The sequence below is a fragment of the Macaca nemestrina genome, chromosome 16 (genome assembly GCF_043159975.1).
Source record: "Macaca nemestrina isolate mMacNem1 chromosome 16, mMacNem.hap1, whole genome shotgun sequence".
Taxonomy (NCBI): domain Eukaryota; kingdom Metazoa; phylum Chordata; class Mammalia; order Primates; family Cercopithecidae; genus Macaca; species Macaca nemestrina.
The window spans coordinates 88368062-88395118 of NC_092140.1; the positions used below are offsets into that span (position 1 = coordinate 88368062).

General features: G+C 35.4%; 1 long non-coding RNA gene across 1 annotated transcript in view; it reads left to right on the plus strand.

The window, feature by feature from the left end:
* Positions 1–27057, plus strand: part of LOC139359128 (uncharacterized) — a 282971-nt gene that overhangs the window by 51628 nt on the left and 204286 nt on the right. Inside the window, exon 2 of the long non-coding RNA XR_011614886.1 lies at positions 13967–14004. This is a non-coding gene — a long non-coding RNA (uncharacterized lncRNA). The remainder of the gene's footprint in view (positions 1–13966; positions 14005–27057) is intronic.

Genomic DNA, 27057 nt, shown 5'->3' on the forward strand with positions numbered 1-27057 from the left:
AGTGAGACATGAGGAAAGGAAGAAAAAGCAATAGAATGTGAAGCCAACTCGAGAAGTTTGCCTGTGAAGAGGACTAGAGATATGCTAATAGCTAGAAAGATATACGAATTTGTGAATTTTGTTTAAGGAAGGCAAATAATGCATATTTAAGTATGCCGTTATTTAGGGGTGAAGTAAAGTGGGAGAGTTTAAAGAAGCAAGAAAGAGGCAGGGCGCGGTGGCTCAAGCCTGTAATCTCAGCACTTTGGTAGGCCGCGGTGGGGGCATCATGAGGCGAGATTGAGACCATCCTTGCTAACACGGTGAAACCCTGTCTCTACTAAAAATACAAAAAATTAGACGGGCGTGGTGGCAGGCCCCTGTAGTCCCAGTCTCTCAGGAGACTGAGCCAGGAGAATGGTGTGAATCGGGGAGGTGGAGCTTGCAGTGAGACGAGATGGCGCCATCGCAAAAAAACAAAAACAAAAAAAACAAAAAAACCCAAAAACAAACAAAAAACAGCAAGGAAAAGGTTGGGTGCAGTGGCTCATGCCTGTAATCCCAGCACTTTAGGAGGCCGAGGTGGGCGGATCACCTGAGGTTGGGAGTTCGAGACCAGCCTGATCAATATGGAGAAACCCTGTCTGGACTAAAAATACAAAAATTAGCCGGGCGTGGTTGCGCATGCCTGTAATCCATCTACTCGGGGGCTAAGGCAGGAGAATCGCTTGAACCTGGGAGACCGAGGTTGCGGTGAGCCGAGATTGGGACATTGCATTCCAACCAGAGTGAAACTGCATCTCAAAAAAAAAAAAAAAAAAAAAAGTAAGAAAGAAAAGGTATAGCTTATAGCGGCTTTTGAGCAGGCATGAGTTTATGGAACCAAGGATTCATGTGAAGATATTTTCTTTTGATAAAAGTATATTGATAAGAATATTATACCAAATTGAACAAAAGTAGCCACAGTATGAAGGATTCAGTACATGGCCAAATAACTTAATTCAAAATAGTTTAGAGTTATATTCCTTGAAGACAGAGGTTGGATGGGGTTTAAATTTTGTAAAGACGCCAATGGCTGTTAAAAGAGCTGAGATGGAGCTGCTCTTGAATTAAAAATAAAAATGTTTTAAATATATTATTACATCATAAACATTCCATGTCTCTACTTTTCCATCTAGAAGCAAGAATTCTTCAGTACTTTCCGAGCATCTACTGTGTATACTATCTTGTGTTCTGACCAATTGTGTATATTTATTTACAGAATAAAAACATGAGATTCAGAAACATTAAGCTACCCAAGGTCACAGGACTAAAAGGGGAGCCAAAAGGAACTAAAAATTCACATACGCATGATTCCAGTTTCCCTTCCACATAACAGGAATTTTGAAAATATAAATATACCATGATCAATAAACTGCCTTTTTCAGAATAAAATCCCTTGATATGTTTAGAGTAATTTTTAAAAATATGGAAATAGCACAGCTATCATGTATATCTTCAAAATTTATGTAACTGGAGACAGGAGTAAAAAAATCGTCTGCAAATATTCAGTATTTCTCACAAAATTTGCATTGATGCATTTTTTATTTTCCAGTGCCATTTCTCCTCCTAGTCACAGCCATCTGGTTTCCTTCCACATCTTGCTATCTCAGTAAAGCTAAAGGAACAAACTGATCTGCCGGGAGCAAATCAGTTTCTCATTATCTTTAATGTGAGAAGATGAGACTACTGACAGTGATCACAGTCTTTGTCTATTGCTATGGTTGAAAACTCATGTTTACGTAACAGAAAATGTTTTCATATAGAAGAGAAGCAATGGGCACTCACAACTATGGGATGCTGTGTCTTTACATGGAAACTGATTCATCTCAACAAATAAGCATAGCATTTCTCTATTTATAGGGCTTGCATGCCTCTTTCTGAGAACGTGGAAGAATTTGGAAAAAGTTCGCATTTAAAAAAGTTTTCAGAGTACTTGAAAAAAATCTGACAGAATGAAAAGGTAGGAAAATAAAAGCAAGGAGGGCAAAAACAAAGAAGTACGGTATACAAGGATAAAGAGATGAGCCCCACTCATCATTCATTCATTCATTAATTCCTACATTCATTCAGTCCTTACTGTACCAAGCACTGTTCGAGATACTGTTGCTAGACAAGTGAATAAAAGAGATAAGGTTATTATTCTCATACAGTACACATACTGGATGAAGAGAGAATGAAATAAAAAAATGAAAAGACACTAGTGGTAAGTATTGTGCGGAGAGTTAAAAAGGGGTGTTATGATTGAATGTGATTGGGTGGATTCTTTATTTTGGTGGTGAGGAAAGGTTTCTCTTAGGAGGTAACATTTAGATAAAGAATACATTGATAGGAATAATCCAGCTGTACACAAATGATATAGAAGAATGGTTCAGGCAGACGGAGGAGCCAGTGCAAAATTCTGAACAAATATTTGAGCTTGATATGGTAGAGAGTGATGGTACCCATAGCCTTGCAGATAGTGGGTAGAGGGGATGAGATAAAGTTAGAAAAATTGGAAGAGACCAGATCTCATGGGGTTCTGTAGGACAAGGTAAGATATCACCTTCATAGTCTCTGTTCATTACAAACATGGGGGTGGTTTTAAGTAAAAGAGGAAAGTTACCTGATATACTTTGGGAACTCTATGGATGATGGGTTATTGAGAAGCAGGAATGTAAGCAAAAAGGACTGTAATAGTTTTGCTCACTTACCTGTCTTATATAGTGGCATTGTATGTAAGTTTTACATATAAATTCTTTTAAAGGTTATACTGGAAAAAAAAAAACCACACAGTTGAAAAGTCATAATTCTGATTTATATCAGCTTTATAAAAAGTTACCAAAACCATTGATCAGTGTACCCAAATCTATCCTGGCATGTATTCCCATAGGTTGTCTTAGTTGTTTTCTGCAACAGATATATAGATATTTGCTAAGTTGTTCTACAGTTCTCATACTTTTGTTACTGTTGCTCTTCATGTCTTCAAATCATTGTATTTCTTAACATTCATTATAAATTTTCATTTGTTCCTTTGCCTGAGGCTGTTAATGCTTTTAGTGATATAATTTTAAGATGTCAGCTTTCTTTCTGTTCCTTTCTGTGCAGTACATACTGTATAGCCTCAGGAAATGGTGCCCAGCTGTAAAAAGGTGTAGGCTATTACATTTTTGTAATTCTCAGTGAGACTTTCTATTTTATAAGAATGCCTACTGAGAAATGTCTTTGTTTAAGACACATGGACACCTGGAGTCTTAAAAAAACTTAAATTTGTAAACTAGAACTAGACAAATATGTGTTGGATATTGTTACAGTTAGATAACATTTTAAACAATAAAAGATATTGTAAAACTTCTTTTACCTTTATCCTTGACAATCAGCAAGCATGTAATCATTGCCTACTAGAATAAGCTAATGTTTACTAAATGCCCACTATATGCCAGGCACTGTTTTATAAACATTATCTTATTTCATTTTCCCAACAATTTGTTTCTAACCACTATTCAAAGCCCTATGTGCTAATTATGTGCTGGATGCTTTAAGACATTGAATTAATATCTGAAGTTGTTAGCCTTAATGAGGTCGTACTCCGTGAAGCAGACATATTACATTGCAATGTGGCAAATGCTATAATAGCTCTGTAGTGAGGATCTGGGTTTGAATTGAATCTGTTCCATTGTTACTTCAGGAATGTTTGGAAAAATAGAACTATAACCTGACAATATGGATGAGAGATTTGGGGTTTGGACCTAGGGTGGACAGAAATATTTGTGCATAGATGCTTATAAGAATAAGTGGAGCATTACACTGGGATGGCCTGGTTTGTGTTCTCTATGAAACCTTACGAATTGATGTGAGTCTTATGAAGTTGCGTGTTATCTGCAGGAGGAAAAAAATCTCTGCACTAACAAGGGACTTGATGAGACACAACAACCAGAAAGGGAGGTTCTGGGGGTCAAATGGCAAAGATAGCTGAACACACAAAGTCGGTTGGTACCCCCACCCTGAGCTAAAAACTAACATTAAGAATTGGAGAAAATATTTCTTGAAGGACTTAGTATAAGGCAGCACAACTATGTGTTATACCTTTTCCCCCTTCTTTATTAGAGGGTTAGAGAAGGAAGGGAAAATGGTGAATCACCCATACGCTATATGGAAAAAACAGTGTTTGTGATCAGAAATGTTCAGAAACTTTCCCTTTATTTCCCTGTAGAGAAGAAAGGGAAGGACGACTTTTGCCTGTCAAAGCATTCTACCACCCCTCTCAAGAAAAGTAAACATAGAAAACTTCCAGTTAATCATTCATGGATTTGAGAGAGTTTATATGAACACCCACAGGTCCACTCTGGAGTGGACCAGAACAGAGGTTGCTTATAGGAGTGACAACTATTCCAGGTAGAGGATGGAAGTGAAATAAAGAAATTTGATAATATCTAATTGGAGAATATAATGCCTAAACAACATGAGAAAGCATGTCGATGATGAAAATAGAGGACTTTTCCAACAGTGAGAACAGAGGGAGTAAAGTAGTGACAATATCAAGGAGCTACTTTTTAGAAAATTATAGTGGTTCATACCAGAGAAGAGGATAAGTGACAAATGAAAGGCTGGACCTGTGGAGAATGGCAACTGATAGGCCTTCTATGCTGTGTCAAAGATTTTGAATTTTATCATATAGAATAGTCTCCCTATAGATTTACTTCCTTGGGATTATTCTGACAGAAGTTTCGAGAGTAATTTAACCTAGGAACTGTTAACCTGGTGTCCAACAACTGGTAAAAGGCTTAATGATGGGACTCATGGATACATAATCCTTTCAAAATTGTAGGCAAAGTTTTCCATGTTAAGTGCATATGTACATTTTTTCTGGGAAAGCATCTATTAACTCTCATTAGGGAGAGCAGTTCTGTGATTCCAATAAAGGTCTAGACCCATATGTTTGGAGTTAGAGACCAGAGACCAGTTAGGTGGCTGTCAATGTAATCAAGGAAATAAATGACCAGGGCCTAAACAAACAACAAACAAACAAACAAACAAAAACAATAAGGAAAGAAAAGGAAAATAGGAAGCACATTTTGGAGAAGAGAGAGTTGGAAAGAAGCAGGTAAGAAATACTGGCTTTGACGTGCTGATTTGAAATTCTTTGAGATCTGCCATTGTAATAGGCAGTGGGCCCTTGTATATATCCCTCTGCAGTCTTTTTGAAACAGCTGGACTGGGACAACGTGTTTGGATTTTGGAGAATACACATAGCAAATGAAACCATGAAGTTGGGCATGCAAAAATAAGTGGTATAAATTATTTGACATTATATCCTGAGGTGTTTGTTAGCCAACTATATTATTTTCTTCTGCTTGCCCCTTAATAGTTGGCCATATTCCATGCCTTCTTTTCTTCCTTCTTTTATTGCTTTGCCTTTTCTGCTATGAAAATTCTTACTTTTATTTCAGGTTTCAACTTAAGACTTATTTCCTTTATGATGTTCCTTTCTTTCAATGTTGGTAAAGTCTGAATAAAGTACATTTTATTTTCTGGAGTGCCTTGGAATTTATTTCTTAGCTTCTTTCTTTGACAGTAGCTTTACTTTCTCACTTACATTTACATATGCTATGCAAAACTAAGCATGCATTTCTCTAAGTACTCATCCTTTAGTGATTTAGGAGATAGTATAGTTTTCCCAGAGTTTGAATCTGCAGAAAATTATTTGCCACAGTTTTGGACATCTATGAGTAAGTTTTGGGAGCCCATATAATACAGATTTATTATTTATTAATTTTGTTCATTATTATACCCTGACAACATCAAACTCACACTGTCAATAAATTTAAACAAAGGACTTGAAGGGAGAAAGCACACACATAAACTAAGGTTCAAGGACTCACATTCTTTCTATTGTGAGTTTTATAATCAACTGGGTGTTATCCTTATTTTCTTAGTTCAACATGACTGGGATTTTGATAACAATTGTATTGACGGTGTAGGTCAAATTAGGGAGTTTTGCTAGCTTATTATGTCTTCCAATCCATAAATATGGAATGTCTTGCTATTTATGTAGGTCTTTCAGCATACTAATTTTTCAATATATTTAATTTCTTTCAACAATGGTTTGTAGATTTCAGTGCACAAATCTTGTACTTCATTTTGCAGTTTCTAAAGTATTTTTGATACTATATAAATTGAATTAATTTCATTTTAGGATTTTTTTTGCTAGTATACAGAAATACAATTGATTTTTAAAATATTGCTCTTGCAATGTAGCTGAACTTGTTTATTAGCTCCATTATTTTTTGTATGCGTGCGTTTCTTAGGGATTTCAATGTGTAAGATTATCTTTGAGAGTAGAGATAGTATTATTCTTCATATGCAATTTAGATGTTTTACTTATTATTTTTCTTCCCTAATTTTTATATCAGAACTTTCAGTGCAATGTTGATTAGAAGTAGTTAGAACAGACATCCTTGTCTTGCTCCTGATTTTAAGAGGAGGGTTTTCAGTCTCATTATAAAGTATGATAACAATGGGTTTTTCGTAGACATCCTTTAGCAGATTGAGGAAGTTCCTTCATATTTCTAGTATTTAAATTGTTTTTTATCATGAAAATGTGTTGCATTTTGTTAAATGATTTTCCAAGTCTATTAAGATGATAATATGGATTATGTTCTTATATTAATATAATTGGTTTTCATATTTTGAAACAACTACACATACTTTAGAAAAATCCTACTTGGTTATATCCTTGTTGCATAATTATTTTTATATGTTGCTGAATAAGGATTTTCTAGTATTTTGTTCAATGTTTTAGTATCTGTATTCACAAATATTGAATACTATTGTTTTATTTTCTCTTGAAATCTTTGTCTGGTTTTAGTATCAGGGTAACACTAGCTTCATCAAATGTTTTAGAAAGTATTTCCAGGTTTTCTTTTGTTTTTTTGTTTTTGTTTTTTTTTTAATCTCATGAAGGATTGGTATTAAATATTTTAAAAACTTGGTAATACTCACTGGTAAAGCTATTTGATCTTGGATTTGTCTTTGTGGGATTTTTTTTTTTGATTACTAATTCAAACTCTTGTTTACTTGTTATATATCTATTCAGAGTATTTATTTCTTCTTGAGCAACTTTATGTAGTTTGTCTTTCTAGGAATTTGTCTGTTTCCTCTAGGTTATCTCGTTTGTTGGCGTATGATTTTTCATATTACCTTATAATCCTTTTATGTATGTTAGATTGGTGGTAATATCCCTTCCTCTCTATAATTCCTGATTTTAGCAATTTGAGGTTTTTTTCATTTGTTTGTTTGTTTGTTTGGTTTTTTTGGTACGTCTAGTTACAGGATGAACTTTTCAAAGAACCAAGTTTTGGCTTTCTTAATTTTTTCCATATGTTTTTCTATTCTCTATTTTATTTATATCTGCTCTAATCTTCCTTCTTTTTGAAAGTCATTTACAGCTATAACGTCTTCTCAAAGCATTGCTTCAGCCTCATCCCAATATTTTTAGTATATTTTATTTACCTTTTCATTCATCTCAAAGTATTTTCTCATTTCTTTTGTAATATGTCTTTGAACCATTGGTTATTTAGTAGCGTATTGTTTAATTTCCACATTCTTGTGATATTTCAAATTTTCTTCAGCTATTTTTTTTTCTATTTGTATTCTATTATAGGTCAGAGAACATATTTTGGATGATTTCAATGATTTTAAATGCATGAAGACTTGTTTTATGGTTTATAATATAGACTATCCTGGAGGATGTTTCTTGTGCACTTGAGTGGAATGTATATAATCTTCTGTGTTAATTGCAGTGTTTTACAGATTGCTGTTATGTGTAGTTGGTTTATAGCATTGTTGAAGTCTTTTCCTTATTTATCTCTGTCTATATGGATAATTCATATCCATAATGATCTAAATTCATCAAGACTTGTTTTATGGTTTATAATATAGACTATCCTGGCGAACGTTTCTTGTGTACTTGAGTGGAATGTATATAATCTTCTGTGTTGGTAGCAGTGTTTTCCAGATTTCTGTTACATCTAGTTAGTTTATAGCATTGTTGAAGTCTTCTTTTTTCTTTATCTCTGTCTATATGATCTGTATCCATTACAGGAAGTGAGTATTGTAATCTTCAACTATTATTATGGAATTATCTATTTCTCCCTTATATTCTGTCAGTTTTTACTTCATTATTTTCAGGCTAGGTAACTTAGTGAATATATGCTTAAACTTATTATCTCCTCATGGTGGATTAACCCATTTATCAATATAAAATGTCCTTCCTATAGAAACAGTTTTTTAATTGAAGTCTATTTTGTCTGATATTAGTATAGCCATTCCAACTCTCTTGGTTACAGTTTATTTGGAATATCATTTTCTACCCTTTCAACCTATTTGTCTCTTTGAATCTAAGTTGTATCTCTTACAGCCACCATATCGTTATGTTATTATTTTTTATCCATTCTACCAACCTCTGCCTTTCGATTAGAATGCTTTGCATTTATTACTTTACAAATTTACTAAGGTATAATTGACAAATAACAATTGTATATATTTGAGGTATACAACTTGATGTTTTGAGATATCTACATATATACACACATGCACACGTATATGATGAAATGATTACCACAATCAAGTTAATTAGCATATTCATCACAGTTACCTTTTTGTGTGTATGTGATGAGAAGATTTAAAATTGACTCTTAGCAAATTTCAAGTATCCAGTGCAATTTTATTAACTCTAGCTGCCATGTGTTTGTTAGATCTCCAGAAATTATTCATTCTGTATAACTGAACATTTGTACCTTTTGACCAACATCTTTCCATTTCCCTCACCTCCAGCCCTGGCAGCCATCATTCTACTCTGCTTCTAAATGTTAGATGTTTTTCAATTCTACACATATGTGAGATCATTGAGAATCTGTTTTTCTGTGCCTGGCTTTTATCACTTAGCTTAATGTTCTCCAGGTTCATCCATGTTGTAAATAACAGAATTTCCTCATTTTTGAAGGATAAATAGTGTTCTATTGTGTGTGGTTGCGTTTGTATAATATTTATGCATTCATCTATTGATGGACACTTAAGTTGATTCCATGTCTTGGCTGCTGTGAATAATGTTGAAGTGAACATGGGAATGCAGGTATCTGTTTAACATACTTACTTCACTACATTTGGATAGGTATTCAGAAGTGGGATGGCTAGATCATGTGTTAGTTCTATTTTTAGTTTTTTGAAGGACCTCCATACTGTTTTCCATAATGACTGTACTAATTCAAATTCACACCACCACGTACAAAGTTTCCCTTTTCCCCACATTTTCGCCAACATTTATCTTCTGTCTTTTTTGATATACCCTTTCTATAAGATTTTGCCTCCTTGTGGTTTTAATTTACACTTCCCTGATGATTAGTGATCTTAACTGTTTTTTTCATATACATGTTAGTCATTCATATATTTTCTTTTGAGAAATGTCTGTTCCTGTCCTTTGCCCATTTTTCAATCAGATGATTTTTCTTGCTATTAAGTTTTTACAGTTTTTTATATACTTCAGATATTGACCCCTTATAAGATTATGATTCACATTTTTTTCTCATTTTCTAAGTTGCTTATTCATTTTATATATTTTTTTCTTTGCTGTAAAGAACTTTTTTATGTGATGGAAAACCATTTGTATCCTACAACTGTATGAGGTTTATTAGTTCTAACAGTTTTTTTGGTGAAGTGTTTAGGAATTCTTTTCTGTATATAAAATTATGTCATATACAAAGAGATGATTTTACTTTTTTTTTTTTTTTTTGATTTGGATGTCTTTTATTTCTCTTTCTTACCAAATTAGTCTGGCCAGGACTTCTAGTACAATACTGCATATAAGTAGCCAGAGTCAGCTTCTGTGTCATTTTCCTGATCTTAGGGGAAAAACTTTCAGCTTTTTACCATCGAATACAAAATTACATGTGTGTTTGTCATATATGCCTTCTATTATGTTGAGGTATATTTCTTCTGTATCTAATTTACTGAGTTTTTATCATGAAAGGATCTTAAATTCTGTTGAGTACTTTTTTCTGCATCTATTGAGATGATTATGTGATTGTTTTCGCTCATTGTGTCATTGTGCACCACCTTTATTGATTTATGTATGTTAAACCACTCTTGCTTTCCAGGGATAATTTTCACTTGATCATAGTGTATGATCCTTTTAATGTGCTGCTGAATTTGGTTTGTTAGTCTTTTTTTTGAAGATTTTTGCATCCATGTTCATCAGGGATACTGTCTTATAATTTTTGTATTGCAGTATTTGTTTGGCTTTGGTATCAGAGTAATGCTGGACTCACAAAATGAGTTTGGAAGTGTTCCCTCCTCTCCAATTTTTAAGAGTTTGAAGGACTGGAATCAATTATTTAAATATTTGGTAGAATTAGCCTATAAAGGCATCAGTTCCTGGGATTTTCTTTGTTGAGAAGTTTTTGATTACAAATTCAGTCTCCTTACTCATTATCAGTCTGTTCAGATTTTCCATTTCTTCATGATTCAGTCTTAGTTGGTTTCTAGGAATTTATCCATTTCTCCTAGATTATCCAATTTGTTGTCACATAATTGTTCATAGTAATCTCATAATACTTTGTATTTCTGTGGCGTCAGTTGTAACGTCTTTCCTAATTTTATTTCAGTTCCCTTTCTTTTTTTATTAGTCAAGGTAAAGGTTTGCCTACTTTATTTTCTAAAAAGAAACTCTTAGTTTCATTAATCTTTTCTATTATTTTTCTAGTCACTACTTCATTATTTCTGCTCTGATATTTATTATTTATTTTCTTCTGCTACCTTCGGGCTTAGTTTGTTCTTCTTTTTCTATTTTCTTGAGATGTAAAGTTAGGTTGTTTTTTGAGATCTCTTTTCTTTTTATATTTAGGCATTTGTCACTATAATCTTTCCTCTTATAACTGCTATTTTTGCATCTCACATTTTAGTGTATTGTGGTTTTCTGATCCTTTGCCTCAAGATATCTATTTATCTCTCTCCCTCCCTCCCTTTCCTTTTTTACAAATTGGTTCTTCAGAAGCCTGCTATTTAATTTCCATATATTTGTGAATTTTTCAAAATTATTCCACTTGTTGATTTCTGGTTTTATACCATTGTGGTTAGGAGAGATACTTGATACAATTTTAACCTTTTAAAATTTGTCAACATTGGCTTAGTGTTCTGAAATATTTATCCTGAAAGTTATCCGTGCATTTGAGAAGACTGTTCATTCTGCAGCTGTTGGGTAGAATCTCTACATATGTTCCGTTTTATTTGTTCATTAGTGTTGTTCAAGTCCGCTGTTTTCTTATTAATTTTCTACAGGGATGATTTATTGATTTGTCAAAAGTACAGTATTAAAGTTCCCTTACTATTGTATTTCTGTCTGTTTTTTTTATGTTCTGTCAATATTTGCTTTATAAATTTAAGTGCTCTGACAGTGGGTGCAGGGATAATTGAACCTTTTTCATTATAGAGACCTCCTTTGTCTCTCTTTACAGTTTTTGACTTAAGGTCTATTTTGTCTGACATACACAAAGCCACTGCTGTTCTCTTTTGGCAACCATAAGCACAGGGTTTTTTTTAAATTTTTATTTATTTATTTTTTTAACAGAGTCTAACTCTGTTGCCCTGGCTGGAGTGCAGTGGTGCCATTATCATTTACTGCAGCCTTGAGCTCTGAGCTCAAGCAATCCTACTTCAGCCTCCCAAGTAGCTGGGCCCACAGGTGCTCACCACCACACCTGGACAATTAATTTTTATTTATTTGGTAGAGATGAGGTATTGCTGTGTTGCCCAGTCTGGTCTTGAACTCCTGGGCTCAAGCAATCCTTGCTCTGCATGACACAGCAAGACTCCATCTCATAATAATAATAATAATAATAATAATAACAACAATAATAATTTTGTTTGTTAACTTTTATGTTGGATTTTAAAAGAATTTACTTGCTGCTCTTACAGTATTAGATTATGCTATATGGTTAAGTTTACCTTTACAGTGAGATTTTTACTTTCATAATTTTTCATGCTTTTATTCAGCATCAACTTGATAAGCTCCCTTTAGCATTTCTTGTAAGGCTAGTCTAATAGTGATGGACTTCCTCAGTTTTCTATATCTGAAAAAGTCTTGATCTCACCTTCATTTTGGAAGGACAACTTTACCAGCTATAATATTTTTAGTTGAAGTTTTTTTCTTTTTAGCACTTTGAATATGTTATCTTACTCTCTTCTAGCTCTTCTAGTTTGGTGTTCTGTTTTTGTTTTTGTTTGGTTTTGTCAGCACTTTAAATATTTGATTTCACTCTCCCCTTGCTTACATGGGGACAGAAAAGTAAGATATGTAATTATCTTTGCTCCTCCCTGTGTGAGGTGTTTTATTCCCCAGGTTCTTTAAAATTATTTTATTTATCTTCAACTTTATGAAGTTTGAATGTTAAATGCCTAGGTACAGTTTTATGACATTTATCCTGATGGGTTTTCTCTGAAATTTCTGGATTCGTGGTTTGATATCTCCTGTCAACTTGGGGAAATGCTCAGCCATTTTTGCCTCAGATATTGCTCCTATTCCTTTCACTTTTTGTTCTGTTTCTGGTATTCCCATTATGCTGGTTACACCTCTTGCAGTCGTCCCACAATTCTGGGATATTCTACGTTGTTGGGTTATTTCTCAATTTTTAAAATATTTGCTTTTAAGTTCTGCGAGTTTCTACTGTCATATACTCACGCTCAGAGAGTCTTTCCTCAGTCAAGTGTAGTCTACTAGTGAGCCCATCTTAGGCAATTTTCCTTTCTCTTATAGTGTTTCTGATCTCTAGCATTTCTTTTTGATTCTTTCTTAGAATTTACATTTCTGTGCTTAGATTATTGATTTCTTCTTGCATGTTGTCTACTTTTTTTCACAAAAGCCTTTAACATACCAATCATATGTTATAAAAACGATTTCTAATCTGATAATTCCAACATTTCTGCCATACCGCCTCTGGTTGTGATTCTTGTTCAGTCTTTTCAAACTGTATATTTTGCCTTTTATTTTTTATTTTTATTTATTTATTTATTTTTTGAGACGGAGTCTCACTCAGTTGCCCAGGCTGGAGTGCAGTGGTGTGATCTCGGCTCACTGCAAGCTCCGCCTCCCGGGTTCACGCCATTCTCCTCCCTTAGCCTCCCAAGTAGCTGGGACTATAGGCACCCGCCGCCACGCCCGGCTCATTTTTTTTTTTTTTTTTTTTTTTTTTGCATTTTTAGTAGAGACGGGGTTTCATCGTGTTAGCCAGGATGGTCTCGATTTCCTGACCTCATGATCCACCCGCCTTGGACTCCCAAAGTGCTGGGATTACAGGCGTGAGCCACCGCGCCCGGCCTGCCTTTTAGTATGCCTTGAAAATTTTTGTTGAAAGAATTGATGTACTAGGTAAAAGAAACTGTGGTAAATAGACCTTCAGTGATATAATGATAAGGTGTGTATATGGGAGGGAAAACAATCATTAACCTTACTGTTTATTCAGTTTTTTGGTGACGTCTGTGTCCCTGGACTGCAAAAATTACTGGTGCTTTTTAGTCACTCCCCTGCACTTAAGTGGAACAGGAAGGCTTGAGGGGGCTGTAGGTGGGTATTTCCTTTCCTCCATGTGGAAAGCTATAGTCAGCTGGAGTTGGCTAGTTTAGGGTAGCCAGGTACGTTAGGCTAAAATAGTCTCTCCCGAGGGCAAGCCTTGTTAAGTAGGACAGAATGCTCAGGCATATTTTAAAATGGTTCCTTTTCTCCTCCCCTTGCCAGAAACATGAGCAGATTTTTCCTCATTCTTACCGTGAGGACCTCATAGAGTCCTGGAAGTACAACTCACACAAGTGTAAAAACTGCCTCAGGACTGGTTCCCTGGAGTTTTATCTCTTAAGCTTGTACACACTGAACTTTTAACAATTTGTCAATTACAATTCAAGTTTTCCTACCCCTCCACAGGTTCCCTTGGAGTTCTCTGCTGGTGGACTTCTGCTCTGGTAAGTTACGATTGTCTGTATCTGATTATCTGTTTATTCAATTTTGGGACAGAAGTTGACACTATGATCTCATTACTCTGAAGGATCTAAAAAGAGTTCATGATTTTTCAGTTTGCTCAGCTTTGTACTTTTTAGAATAATGGGAGTAAAGACTTCAAACTCCTTAAATGCCAAACCAGAAACTGGATGTCTCCTGCTTTTTTTGTTCTGGCAAACCTCTCCCTTGTCTTCAGCTTCTACAGTCCTTTAAACCTAAGGAAACCATTGATCCTATTACCTTGTCATTCTGATCCTTTTGATACTTGCTTTGTCTGCTGTGTTCAACTCAAAACACACAATCATAATACTTATTTCATTGCATTCATGTTAACTCCCTTCATCCTTCTCTTCTTTCTTTATGTTTACTTGACAAAACCACAACTCTAGTTAAAAGGAAATGTCTGCCTATTTCACATTTTTATACATGCAACTGAATGTGGCTGAAGAAAAATACACAACCACAATGAGCATTCTCAGTTTAAATTCATCACTATAAACCTCTAAGAGGTTCTTTTTAGGTCCCAGGCAATTGTTTCCTATTCTCTGGTTCATTGACTTTCCATCTTTTTTTGGAGAACTATTTTACAGTCACCCTTCATATATTTCTTGTACTTTGTCTTAGGCAATTTAAGCTGCTATAACAAATTACCATAAACTGGGTGGCTTAAACAACAAATATTGATTTCTTAGAGTTTTGGAGGCTGGGAAGTCCAAGATCAAGGTGCTGGCAGATCAAGTGTCTGGTGAAGGCCCACTTCCTGATTTACAGATAGCAGTCTTCCTCACTGTATCCTGACATGACAAGAGCAGAAAGACAAAAAGTTAACTCTCTCATATCTTTTTATAGGGACACAAAATCCATTCACGAGGACTCCACTCTATTGATCTAATTATTTCCAAGAAGCCCACCTTCTAATACCGTCGCGTTAGGTGTTAAAATTGCAACATCTGGGCTGGGCGTGGTGGCTCATGCCTATAATACCAGCACTTTGCGAGGCCGAGGTGGGCGGATCATGAGGTCAAGAGATCGAGACTATCCTGGCCAATATGGTGAAACTGTGTCTCTACTAAAAATACAAAAAATTAGCTGGGCGTGGTGGCACACGCCTGTAGTCCCAGCCACTCGGGAGGCTGAGGCAGGAGAGTCACTTGAACCTGGGAGGTGGAGGTTACAGTGAGCTGAAATCACGCCAGTTCCTGGTGACAGAGCAAGACTCTGTCTCAAAAAAAAAAAAAAAAAAAAAATTCAACATCTGGATTTTGGGAGGGCACAAACATTCAGACCACAGCATATCTCCTTCCCAGTGCTCTCTCTAAGCAGATGACCTAGCTTCTTACTTCACTCAGAAGAGCACATCCACGTACCCAGCATTTGAACACATACTCTGCCTTCCTACCTATTATACTGTAGGTGAAAATACTTATGCTTGTATTTAAAATCAATCCCGCACTTGTGCACTGGGATCTAATTCCCTATTATATCCCAGCACATCAGTCCAGCAATTTTCCCCTTTGCTCCTAATATTTATATCAACTCTCTAGTATTGGATTGGTTCCATTAGTTTAAAAACACACTCTTGTTTCTGCGTGTTAAAAAGAACCTTCTGTTGACCTTACTATTTATGCCAGTTATTTCCTCTTAAGCTACAACCATCCAGGTTTTCTGTTCCTTAAATATGACGAGTAAATCTTTAACTGATTATTCTTCTATGACTTTCCTTCCTCTAGATTGAAAAATATATTTGACTTTCTTACCATCTAGATCTCAATCTGAAAGTCATATCAGTAGAAAGGTGAATCATGACTTTCCAATGTAAAGTAGCATCTTTGCTAATCTAACACGAATCTCTGTTTTATTTACCTTGATTTATTCAGGAAATTTTTCACAATCTCAAATGTTGATTGTGTATTCATGTGTTGAACTGTCTTTTCCTTGTATAACATAAATTCCACTCGAGTAGACATTTTGTCTTTCTGTCCTCGGCTATGAGTCTAGAAGAGTGTTTCTCAACTGTTTAATTATACTCATATGGCGTTTTTAAGGTATTTTTTTCTTCATAAGCCTCACCTCATAAAATTTAATTACCACAGGTATATTATGGCTTTTTAGAGGGTTACAAATCCTGTAATATCAATGGAGTTTTCATTGTGCTGCTTCTCTGTCCCCCACGATCAATTTTGCCTGCTTGGGGTCCATATTGCCCCTGTGGAGCAGGTATAGTCTAGAAGAATGTCTGATATGTCCTTAGTGCTAAATTTACTTATATATATATGGACCATATATAACATATTTTATAGTTCATAGTTTATATACATAAGTTATGGGTGTGTATATGAGTATTTATTATATATAATGTATATGTAAAATTATATATATAAAATTTATATATTTTATATGCATAAATTGGACACTAAAGACAGGTAAGGCATTCTAGACTACATATGCTCAATTTATATACACACACATATTTGAGAAGAAAATCCTCATTAAAAGCAAGTATATGATATGTAGAGGTTTATTCATTAAAGAATTATTGAACAATTACTGTGTATAAAGTATCAGAGTGTGATGTCAGAAATGCAAATACTGTTGGAGAAATGTACCCAAAGAACTTAAAATTTCGTGAGAGAATCATGCATATGAAACTAGTTATAATATAAGGTTGGATGAACTAAATGTGCAACAGAGACTTAAACAGTTCTGTGGGACTACAGGAAGAAGTAATTCACTCTGAAGGATAAGGAAAATCTTATGGAGGGAAAGGCAGATGAATAGTATTCCAACAGACACAAAAGGGGACATTTTTTGGAGAAGGTGGAGTCTTGAGGTCCTTAGACACTGGTTTGAGAAACTGAACAGCAAATGATCCTGGGAAAGAGAAGGGGGCGCGCTTTGTATGAGAAGGCTAGACTCTTCCTTTGAATATTATTCAGTTGGCATTAGTGAGTTTTTGAAAGTTAAGCCACACAGATTCAAAAAATTTGAAGAAGAAATTATCACTCCAGTTTTTGTAGCCTCATTTAGAGTAAAAATGTCTTGCTATTTAGCATTTCATATTTAGGCTTTCACATTGCCAGCAGATTAATTTACCTAAAATGCACATTCAATCATGCCAGTTTTCTGTTTAAAAGCATTCAGTAACTTTATAGCACATTCCAGATAAACTATTAGTTCCTGAGTTGAGGTTTTTGCTCTCCATGATCAATCACTTTCTTACAGCCTATTGAATCTTATTGCGTCATTCCATGCTTCAAAGTCTTCACCAGAAAATACTAATTTCTTACGATTTGCAACATGGAGCTTGCTAATTCCTATCTAATTTCCAGATATGATGGCTCTGGTAAGTTCTATTTTATGTAGAAAATCAATATTACCTTTTGGTCAAGTCTTTAATATAATTATTCTCCAAATAATAACTTTCCTAGCTAGAGGATCTTTTAGAACTACATCTGAAATTTGGAGCCAAGACTAGTGCTTATTCTATTATTTAGATTAAGGCTAAATCTAAGTCATTTGGATATCTTCTTTTGTGAAGGTCCTTTCAAGTCTTCTGCCAATGTTTCATGTTGTGTTTATGCTGTCTCCTTATTGCTTTTCTTTACCGCATGTATTTTTTTTTCTTCAACTTTTATTTTAAGTTCCAGGGTATATATATGCAGGATGTGAAGGTTTGTTACACAGGTAAATGTGTGCCTTGGTGGTTTGCTGCACAGATCAACCCATCACCTAGATATTCAGCCCAGCATCCATTAGCCATTCCTCCAGATGCATGTGTGTTTTTTTATTGTATGATTTCCTGTGTGTTCTTTATATGGTTTTATTGTTTTCGTTTCTTTGAATTGGATTTACTGCTCTCTTATCTTGATTATTGAAATGGAAGCTTATATTATTGTCAGTGCTTCTTTTTTATAAACTATAGTCTCCATTTGAGTACTCTTTTAGATGTATTACATAATATTTCATTTGCTATATTTTTATCATTCAATTAAAATATTTTTTACATTCTACTGAGATTATTTTTAACCCACACCTTATGTAGAAAGGTGTCATTTAAACTTATTTAGGAATTTTCTTTTTTTTTGACTTTTAAGTTCAGAGGTACAAGTGTAGGTTTGTTACATAAGTAAACTTGTGTCATAGGGGTTTATTGTGCAAATTATTTCACCACCCAGGTATTAAGCCTAGAACCCATTAGTTATTTTTCCTGACTGCCTCCCTCCTCCCACTCTCCACCTTCTGAAAGGCCCTAGTGTGTGTTGTTTCCTTCTATGTGTCCATGTGTCTCATTACTTAGCTCCCACTTATGATTGAGAACTTGTGGTACTTAGTTTTCTGTTCCTGTGTTAGTTTGCTATGGATAATGGCCTTCAGCTACATCCATGTTCCTGCAAAAAACAGGATCTCATTCTTTTTATGGCTGCATAGTATTCTGTGGTATATATGTACCACATTTTCTTTTTTAAACTTTTTAAAAATTATACTTTAACTTCTGGGATACATGTGCAGAACATGCAGGTTTGTTACATAGGTATACATGTGCCATGGTGGTTTGCTGCACCTATCAACCTGTCATCTAGGTTTTAAGCCCCACTTGCATTAGGTATTTGTCCTAATGCTCTCCCTCCCCTTACTCCCCACTCCCCTACAGGCCCTGGTGTATGATATTCCCTTCCCGTGTCCATGTGTTCTCATTGTTCAACTCCCACCTTTAGTGAGAACATGTGGTGTTTGGTTTTCTGTTCCTGTGTTAGTTTGCTGAGAATGATGGTTTCCAGCTTCATCCATGTCCCTGCAAGGGACAAGATCTCTTTCTTAATGGCTATATAGTATTCCATGGTGTATAAGTGCCATAATTTCTTTATCCAGTCTATCATTGATGGGCATTTGGGTTGGTTCCAAGTCTTTGCTATTGTAAAAAGTGTTTCAAAAAACATACTTGTGCACGTGTCTTTATAGTAGAATGATTTATAATCCTTTGGGTACATATCCAGTAATGGGATTGCTGGGTCAAATGGTATATCTGGTTCTACATCCTTGAGGAATCCCCACATTGTTTCCACAATGGTTGAACTAATTTACACTCTCACCAACAGTGTGAGAGCATTCATATTTCTCCACAGCCTCACCAGCATCTGTTGTTTCTTGACTTTTTAATAATCACCATTCTAACTGGTGTGAGATGGTATCTCATTGTGGTTTTGATTTGCGTTTCTCTGATGATCCGTGATGCTGAGCTTTTTTTTATATGTTTGTTGGCTACATAAATGTCTTCTTTTGAGAAGTGTCTCTTCATACCCTTCACCCACTTTTGATGGGGTTGTTTTTTTTCTTGTAAGTTTGTTTAATTTCCTTGTAAATCCTTGATATTAAACCTTTGTCAGATGGGTAGCTCACAAAAATTTTCTGCTATTCTATAGGTTGCCTTTTCACTCTGATGATACTTTCTTTTGTTGTGCAGAAGCTCTTTAGTTTGATTAAATCCCATTTGTCAATTTTGGCTTTAGTTGCAATTGTTTTTGGTGTTTTAGTCATGAAGCCTTTGCCCATGCCTATGTCCTGAATGATTTTGTCTAGGTTTCCTTCTAGGATTTTTATGATTTGGGGTTTTACATTTAAGTCTTTAAGCCATCTTGAGTTAATTTTTCTATAAAGTGTAAGGAAGGGGTCTAGTTTCAGTTTTCTGCATATGGCTAGCCAATTTTCCCAGCAGCATTTATTAAATAGGGAATCCTTTCCCCATTGCTTGTTTATGTCAGGTTTGTTGACTATCAGATGGTTGTAGATGTGTGTTGTTATTTCTGAGGCCTCTGTTCTGTTCCAGAAGATCAGATGGTTGGAGATATGTGGTGTTATTTCTAGGCCTCTGTTCTATGTGCCCATTTTTGTACCAGTACCATTCTGTTTTGGTTATTGTAGCCTTGTAGTATCATTTCAAGTCAGGTAGCATGGTGCCTCCAGCTTTGTTCTTTTTGCTTAGGATTGTCTTGGCTGTACAGACTTTTTTTGTTGTTTCATATGAAATTTAAAATGTTTCATTTTTTTTCTAACTCTGTGAAGAAAATCATTGGTAGCTTGATGGGGACATCATTGAATCTATAAATTACTGTGGACAGTATGGCCATTTTCACAATATTGATTCTTCCTATCCATGATCATGGAATGTTTTTCCTTTTGTTTGTGTCCTCTCTTTATTTACTTGAAGCAGTGGTTTGTAGTTCTCCTTAAAGAGGTCCTTCATGTCCCTTGTAAGTTGTATCCTAGGTATTTTATTCTTTTTGTAGCAATTGTGAATGGGAGTTCACTCATGATTGGCTCTCTGCTTGTTTGTTTTTTATGTACAGGAATGCTTGTGATTTTTGCACATTGATTTTGTATCCTGAGACATTGCTGAAGTTACTTATCAGCTTAAGGAGTTTTGGGACTGAAACAATGGGGTTTTCTAAATATACAGTCATGTCATCTGCAAACAGACAATCTGGCTTCCTCTCTTCCTCTTTGAATACCCTTTATTTCTTTCTCTTGCCTAATTGCCCTGGCCAGAACTTCCAATATAATGTTGAATAGGAGTGGTGAGAGAGGGCATCCTTGTCTTATGCCAGTTTTCAAAGGGAATGCTAACAGCTTTTTTCCGTTCAATATGATATTGGCTATGGGTTTGTCATAAATAGCTCTTATTATTTTGAGATATGCTCCATCTGTACCTAGTTTATTGAGAGTTTTTAGCACGAAGGGATGTTGAATTTTGTTGAAGACCTTTTCTTCATCAGTTGAGATAATCGTGGTTTTTGTCTTAATTCTGTTTATGTGATGGATTACATTTATTGATTTTTGTATGTTGAACCAGCCTTGCATTCCATGAATAAAGCCAACGTGACTGTGATGGATAAGCTTTTTGATGTGCTGCTGGATTTGGTTTGCCAATATTTTTTTGAGAATTTTTACATTGATGTTCATCAAGGATATTGGCCTGAATTTTTGTTGTTGTGTCTCTGCCAGGTTTTGGTATCAGGATGATTCTGTCCTCATAAAAAGACTTAAGGAGGAGTTCTTTGTCTATTGTTTGGAATAGTTTTGGAAGGAATGGTACCAGTTCCTCTTTGTACCTCTGCTAGAATTCGGCTCTGAATTAGTCTGGTCCTGGACTTTATTTGGTTGGTAGGCTATTAATTATTGGCTCAATTTTAGAACTTGTTATTGGTTCAGGGATTCGACTTCTTCCTGGTTTAGTCTTGGGAGGGTGTATTTGTCCTGGAATTTTTCCATTTCTTCTCTATTTTCTGGTTTATTTGCATAGAAGCGTTTATAATATTCTCTGATGGTAGTTTTTATTTCTTTGGGATCAGAGATGATATCCCCTTTATCATTTTTTATTGCATCTATTTGATTCTTGTCTCTTTTCTTTTTTATTAGTACAGCTAGTGGTCCAGCTATTCATTAATCTTTTGTAAATCCAGCTTCTGGATTCGTTGATATTTTTGAAGGGTTTTTCATGTCTCTATCTCCTTCAGTTCTGCTCTGATCTTAGTTATTTCTTGCCTTCTGCTAGCTTTCGAATGTGTTTGCTCTTGCTTCTCTAGTTCTTTTAATTGTGATGTTAGGGTGTTGATTTTAGATCTTTCCAGCTTTCTGTTGTGGGCATTTAGTACTCTAAATTTCCCTTAAAATGACTCTTTTGCTTAGCTCTCTGCCCTAGCCTACTTTCTTCACATTCTTTAGAGAGTGTTTCCTCAATAAATTATGTACATCTGACTTCCTTTATTAGGTTCTCAGACAATTCAGCCTAGAATAATGTTGTATTTTCTTTTTAAGAGGTCATACTCCACTGAAGGATATAGATAAGCGAAATTATATGTTATTACAAAGTGACAAGAGCTTCCATGAATTAGTATGTATGGTTTCATCAAGTAGGACAACCACCTGTCTATGTATTTTAGGATGTCACAGAAAACTCCTCTGATTAGTGCTTTTTAAAGAGATGATTGAAGGGATATGAAGAGTGTGCCCAGTAAAGCAACGGAAAAGGAAATAAACAGAGTATCCTGAATCTGGAAAATCTGATTTCCAATATGAGTTGACTCATCTTTATGTTTTGGTCTCTGGGTTTCTTTTATAAGGGCCTTCATTCCATCAGAAGGGCTTCACTCTCATGACATAATCATGAGACAATCAGGTGAAATATAATCTGACACAATCAGGTGAAAATGTTCCACCTCAGAAATGATCACACTGGGATTAGATTTCAACATATTAATTTTGAACAAACACAAACATTCAGTCTACAGCACACATAAAAAATTACCTATTGTTTATGACTCTACTAAACACTGAACTGAGATTTTGCATAAATTGACTCATTTTGTAATTTCAATAGTGCTATTCACAGATGAAAGAAACTTGGGAATATTGAGAAATTTTACAAAGTCCACCCAACTCTTAACTGGAAACCAGAATTTGAACCCTAATATATGGTACTTCAAGCCTACCTGTTTCCAAATCCAATTTTTTTACCATTATATATTTCATTTGTGCTAGATAGGCACAGTTCTTCAAGGCACACAAACACATCATAATACAATATTATAATATTATTAGAAAAAGTTTCATGAAATTTCAGTACAGAAAGTGATTTGTTCCGTATGTCACAAAGAATCAGGAATCATTAAGAACCTTTTCACATCTGAAACGTCTACTTCAACTACTGATTGTGGTACCAGAAACCACACCATCAGTGATTGCCTCCTTTGGACATAAAAGCCTTTGTGATTTTTTAGAGTGCACTTTTCATAAGGGGATACTTTCAACCAAATCATTTCAATTTAGTGAGAATAAATTGAGCTCTGCCTGAGAACAAGTCATTTGTGTGTACGTGAAAAATGCCAGGATAAATGCCCCAGGGCAAGCAGGACTAGAGATAATTAGAGAGAGAGCTTTTAAAAAGGAAAGGCAGAGGCTATACAAAATTTACTTTACTTCCTTCAAAGTTTGCCATAAGCTTTACTGTAGTACTGTTGGATTATGGCAACTCTCATACATGCTCTGATCCTCAAAGTAGCTCTAGATTTCCATTGATGAAGATCAGAGGTTAGAGTATATTTAAAGATGCTAACTCACCATGAAATATTTGCTCTGACTCTGGGCAGTGTCTTCTTTGTGAATGTGAATGAGAAGGTGAGGTCACATAGAAATTTTGCATTCTTTCTATAAAGACTAGCATAACCTGAAAGGGCAGCTTTTAAAAACATTGCTTTATTTTAAATGTAAATTGTATTTTCTGTTTGGAAGCATACTGTTAAAAACACTAAAGGCAGTCCAATCCTAAATCTACCTCACAGCTAATGCATATCAGAGTTTAACCTCTTATCTAAATTCCATGTTGATAAAAAGAGATTTGGGGTACTGAAAAATATGCTGTGATCTGAATATAGTTAAAAGTCCTAATGTCTTTATAAGTCTAGTATGACCCACGGTGGCTCTCTGCTCTCAAGGGTACAAAAATCTATTTCTATTTGTATGAGCCAAAGGAAAACTTTCCCTTAGCCATCTGAAAGTTCACTGAAACTCAATTGATAAAAGACAGATAAATAGAAGAAAAGGCATACAAAATTTATTAACATGCACATGTGTTCATGGGCATAATATAAGATATGAAAACTCAACGAAGGGCCAGATGATTGATGCTTTTATATCACTTAAGGTTAGAGAAAGAATAAGGGCTTGGAGCTTGGCAAGACAGGGTGTGATAGGGAGAAAGAAAGAAAGGCATGTGGCAAAGGTGGTTTCGTTGTATACATGAAACCTCACAGGTAGCGGCTCTTAGAAAAAATAGATAGGAACCTGTGGTTGTGTTCATATTTCCTAGATCTAGATAAGGGGGAAGACCTCAGAGAAAGCCTGGCTATTTATTTCACTAGAGTAGATTTTTCTCCACAGATGCAAATCTCCTCCACAAAAGGCAGCTTTTCAGGGCTATTTTTGTCTGCAGGCCCTCCAAATAGCCATCTTGGAAGTATGTCGAAGAAGTATATTTTGGGGTAAAATATTTTGGGTTTTCTTTATATGAAAACTTCAACGTGCTGAGCATCTTCAAAACATTTAAAAATTAAGGTAAGAAAATAATGAAAAAATAAAAAGGAAACATTAGTTTTTGTCCTTCCTCACTAGTTGACAGAATTCTATGAATTTTCAAGGCCATCATTACAAATCAACACTTCTATGAAGCGTTCATAGCCCTTCACACAGAGAGGATTAATCATTCCCTCAGTTGCTATAACTTACTGTTTACGACTCTGTAATGATGCTCTTCAATGTAGTATAACAATTTGGACAAGTACCAATGTTTAGGAATCTATCTGTGCATGTGCTTAATGTTTCTTACTCTGTTATAGTGATTTGTGTATGTATGAGTCTCCCCCACCAGATTGTGATTTACTGAAGGGCAAGAAATAGGAAAAGTAGGCTAATTTATTACTGTATCATTGTGCCTAATATGTGTTCACACTAAACATCTTTAAACAGATTGATCCTTTGAATATACAATTTTTTTTTTTTTTTTTTTGAGATGGAGTCTCGCTCTGTCGCCCAGGTTGGAGTGCAGTGGCCGGATCTCAGCTCACTGCAAGCTCCACCTCCCAGGTTTACGCCATTCTCCTGCCTCAGCCTCCTGAGTAGCTGGGACTACAGGCGCCCGCCACCTTGCCCGGCTAGTTTTTTTTTTTTGTATTTTTAGTAGAGACGGGGTTTCACCGTGTTAGCCAGGATGGTCTCGATCTCCTGACCTCGTGATCCGCCCGTCTCGGCCTCCCAAAGTGCTGGGATTACAGGCTTGAGCCACCGCGCCCGGCCTGAATATACAATATTTTTTAAAAAGTATTTGTATTTACTCCTAGATTTTCTACAGGATAAAGTTTAGCATTCAAGGAATTTAATATAACCAAAGTCATTCTAGGGTTGGAGATACGGTTCTAGAAGTTCTGTCAACCAAAAATAGTCAAAAGGGTCAGAATCTAGTTTAAAGGTAGTTAGTTTATCAAACACAAAGTTTGAGAATGTCTGCCCAGGAAGCACAGATTCCAAAGTATGAAAATCAGTGCTCTCAAGTGTAGGAGTTTGGGGTCGTTTATACACATAAGGTTTGGGAAGCATAACAGAATGTCGGCATCTTTCTATATAAGGCATAATACATAGTTACAGTAATCTATTAGTCAGAGTCGTCTTTTTTTTATTTTGGGAAAGGTATATTTAACATTCCACAGTGAAGATGTAACCATCATGGGGTCTTCTGTGCCATCAATCTGAGTTAGGTACAGGACAGTAAAGGAGACAGTTAATCTGTAACAAATATTAGTGATTGAAAGGGGAGGGTATCTGGTCTCTGGTCTCTCATTTACAGAACAAGAATGAAGAGGAAGGGAGCCAACCTATATTCTAAGAAACAGAAGTTACAACTACATGTGACGTGGCTGAGATCACAGTCACATCTCTCTCAAGGCTTAAAGTGTTTGGAAGTTTGTAAAAACTTTTAAAGTTTATTTATTTTTAACTTCCCAAGTCAAAACTCAGTAATTTTGACTTCTTTTATGTTCAAGAGTTTAGTCCCACATCACTAGGAGGGCTCATTCCTAAAAATATATTGTCCTGTAATGAGGGGGAATTAGGCTACAAGTTAATAGAATACAGACCAAATTTAAGACAACATAAAGAAAGTGAATTTGTGACTTAAGACAGGCTAAACAGTTACATCTTCAATTAATGCAATTATTTGAACAACCGTTATTTTAGTTTTTTTGGTCGTGCATTTATTTACTCCATTGCAGAGATGTTGCAGCACAAATGAAGACAAAAACAATAAAACACAACAAATGATTATAATTCCTAGAGTAAGTAACAGTTTTTGCCACCAAGTTCCCCAAGGTCCAAGCCATCTGCTTAGCCAATTGTTTAGAAAGGGTGTTGGATTTGAAAGGTTATTTATTTGGGTTTTCATATCAGCCATTAGTTGAATAATATTATCTGATTTATCTGGTATATAGACATAGCACTCAGGTTTAATGATCCTACAAGTTTCCCCTTGCGCTGCTGTATGTCTGAAGCCAGATGGTTCTGTAATATAGCTTTTTTTCGTAAGATAACTTTATTGTTTAATAACAAAATACCCATGTATCTATCATTTGTGTATAATTGGTTAGGGCTTCTTTATGCTAAATGACATTATCAATACCTAGTCATAGTATGAGGATGGAAGCTGAATGATCATACCAATGAAATATAGAATTAGCCCGATGAGATTGTGAATGAGGAAAATTTGCAGATGTTGACAGGGTATGACCTCCTTAACCTTGTATCTAACATAACCCAAAGAACATCATCCTAACCATCCTGGTGGTAACCATGGTCATACATTAGTGCCGCATAGCCAAGACATTTTATTTGGAGCTAACCAATAAAAATCCAGTTTTCGTGCCCGTTCAGTGGCATGCCAATTAGTACTTTATATATAATGATGGGGATACACTGTTCCTTGGGTGTCCATCTCGTATCTCTGGTGCTATTGAATGGGGTATCCTCAGTATGATTTATCTGTTCCCAACATAAATGGAGAAGCTGACTAAATTAGCCAAAGGAGTGGGTTAGTCAGATAAAACTGTCCCAAATTTGTGTTATGCCATCCTGAAATTGAGTTGTCTTATCTCTCACTTGGGACAGTGTCATTGTTTCATTCCTCATTTGGGGCAGTTCCAGTGTTACAATTAATGAATTGGGGGCTTTTTGTTTTTCTGGGTTTTTTTTCCTCAAAACTCTTTTTCTATGCTTTTTGCTTTGTAAAGCAATATTAATAGACCAGTGATGCACACCATCCTTAGTCATACTAGCGCTAAGTACAGATGATTGTTCTTGAGAAATATGGACATATTTCTGATATTCTATCCAATCTTCTCCTTGGAGAGGTGATACCACCAGGGTAGTCCAGAACCATCAGAAAGAGGCAGTAGACTACATACCCTACAAATGTTTCT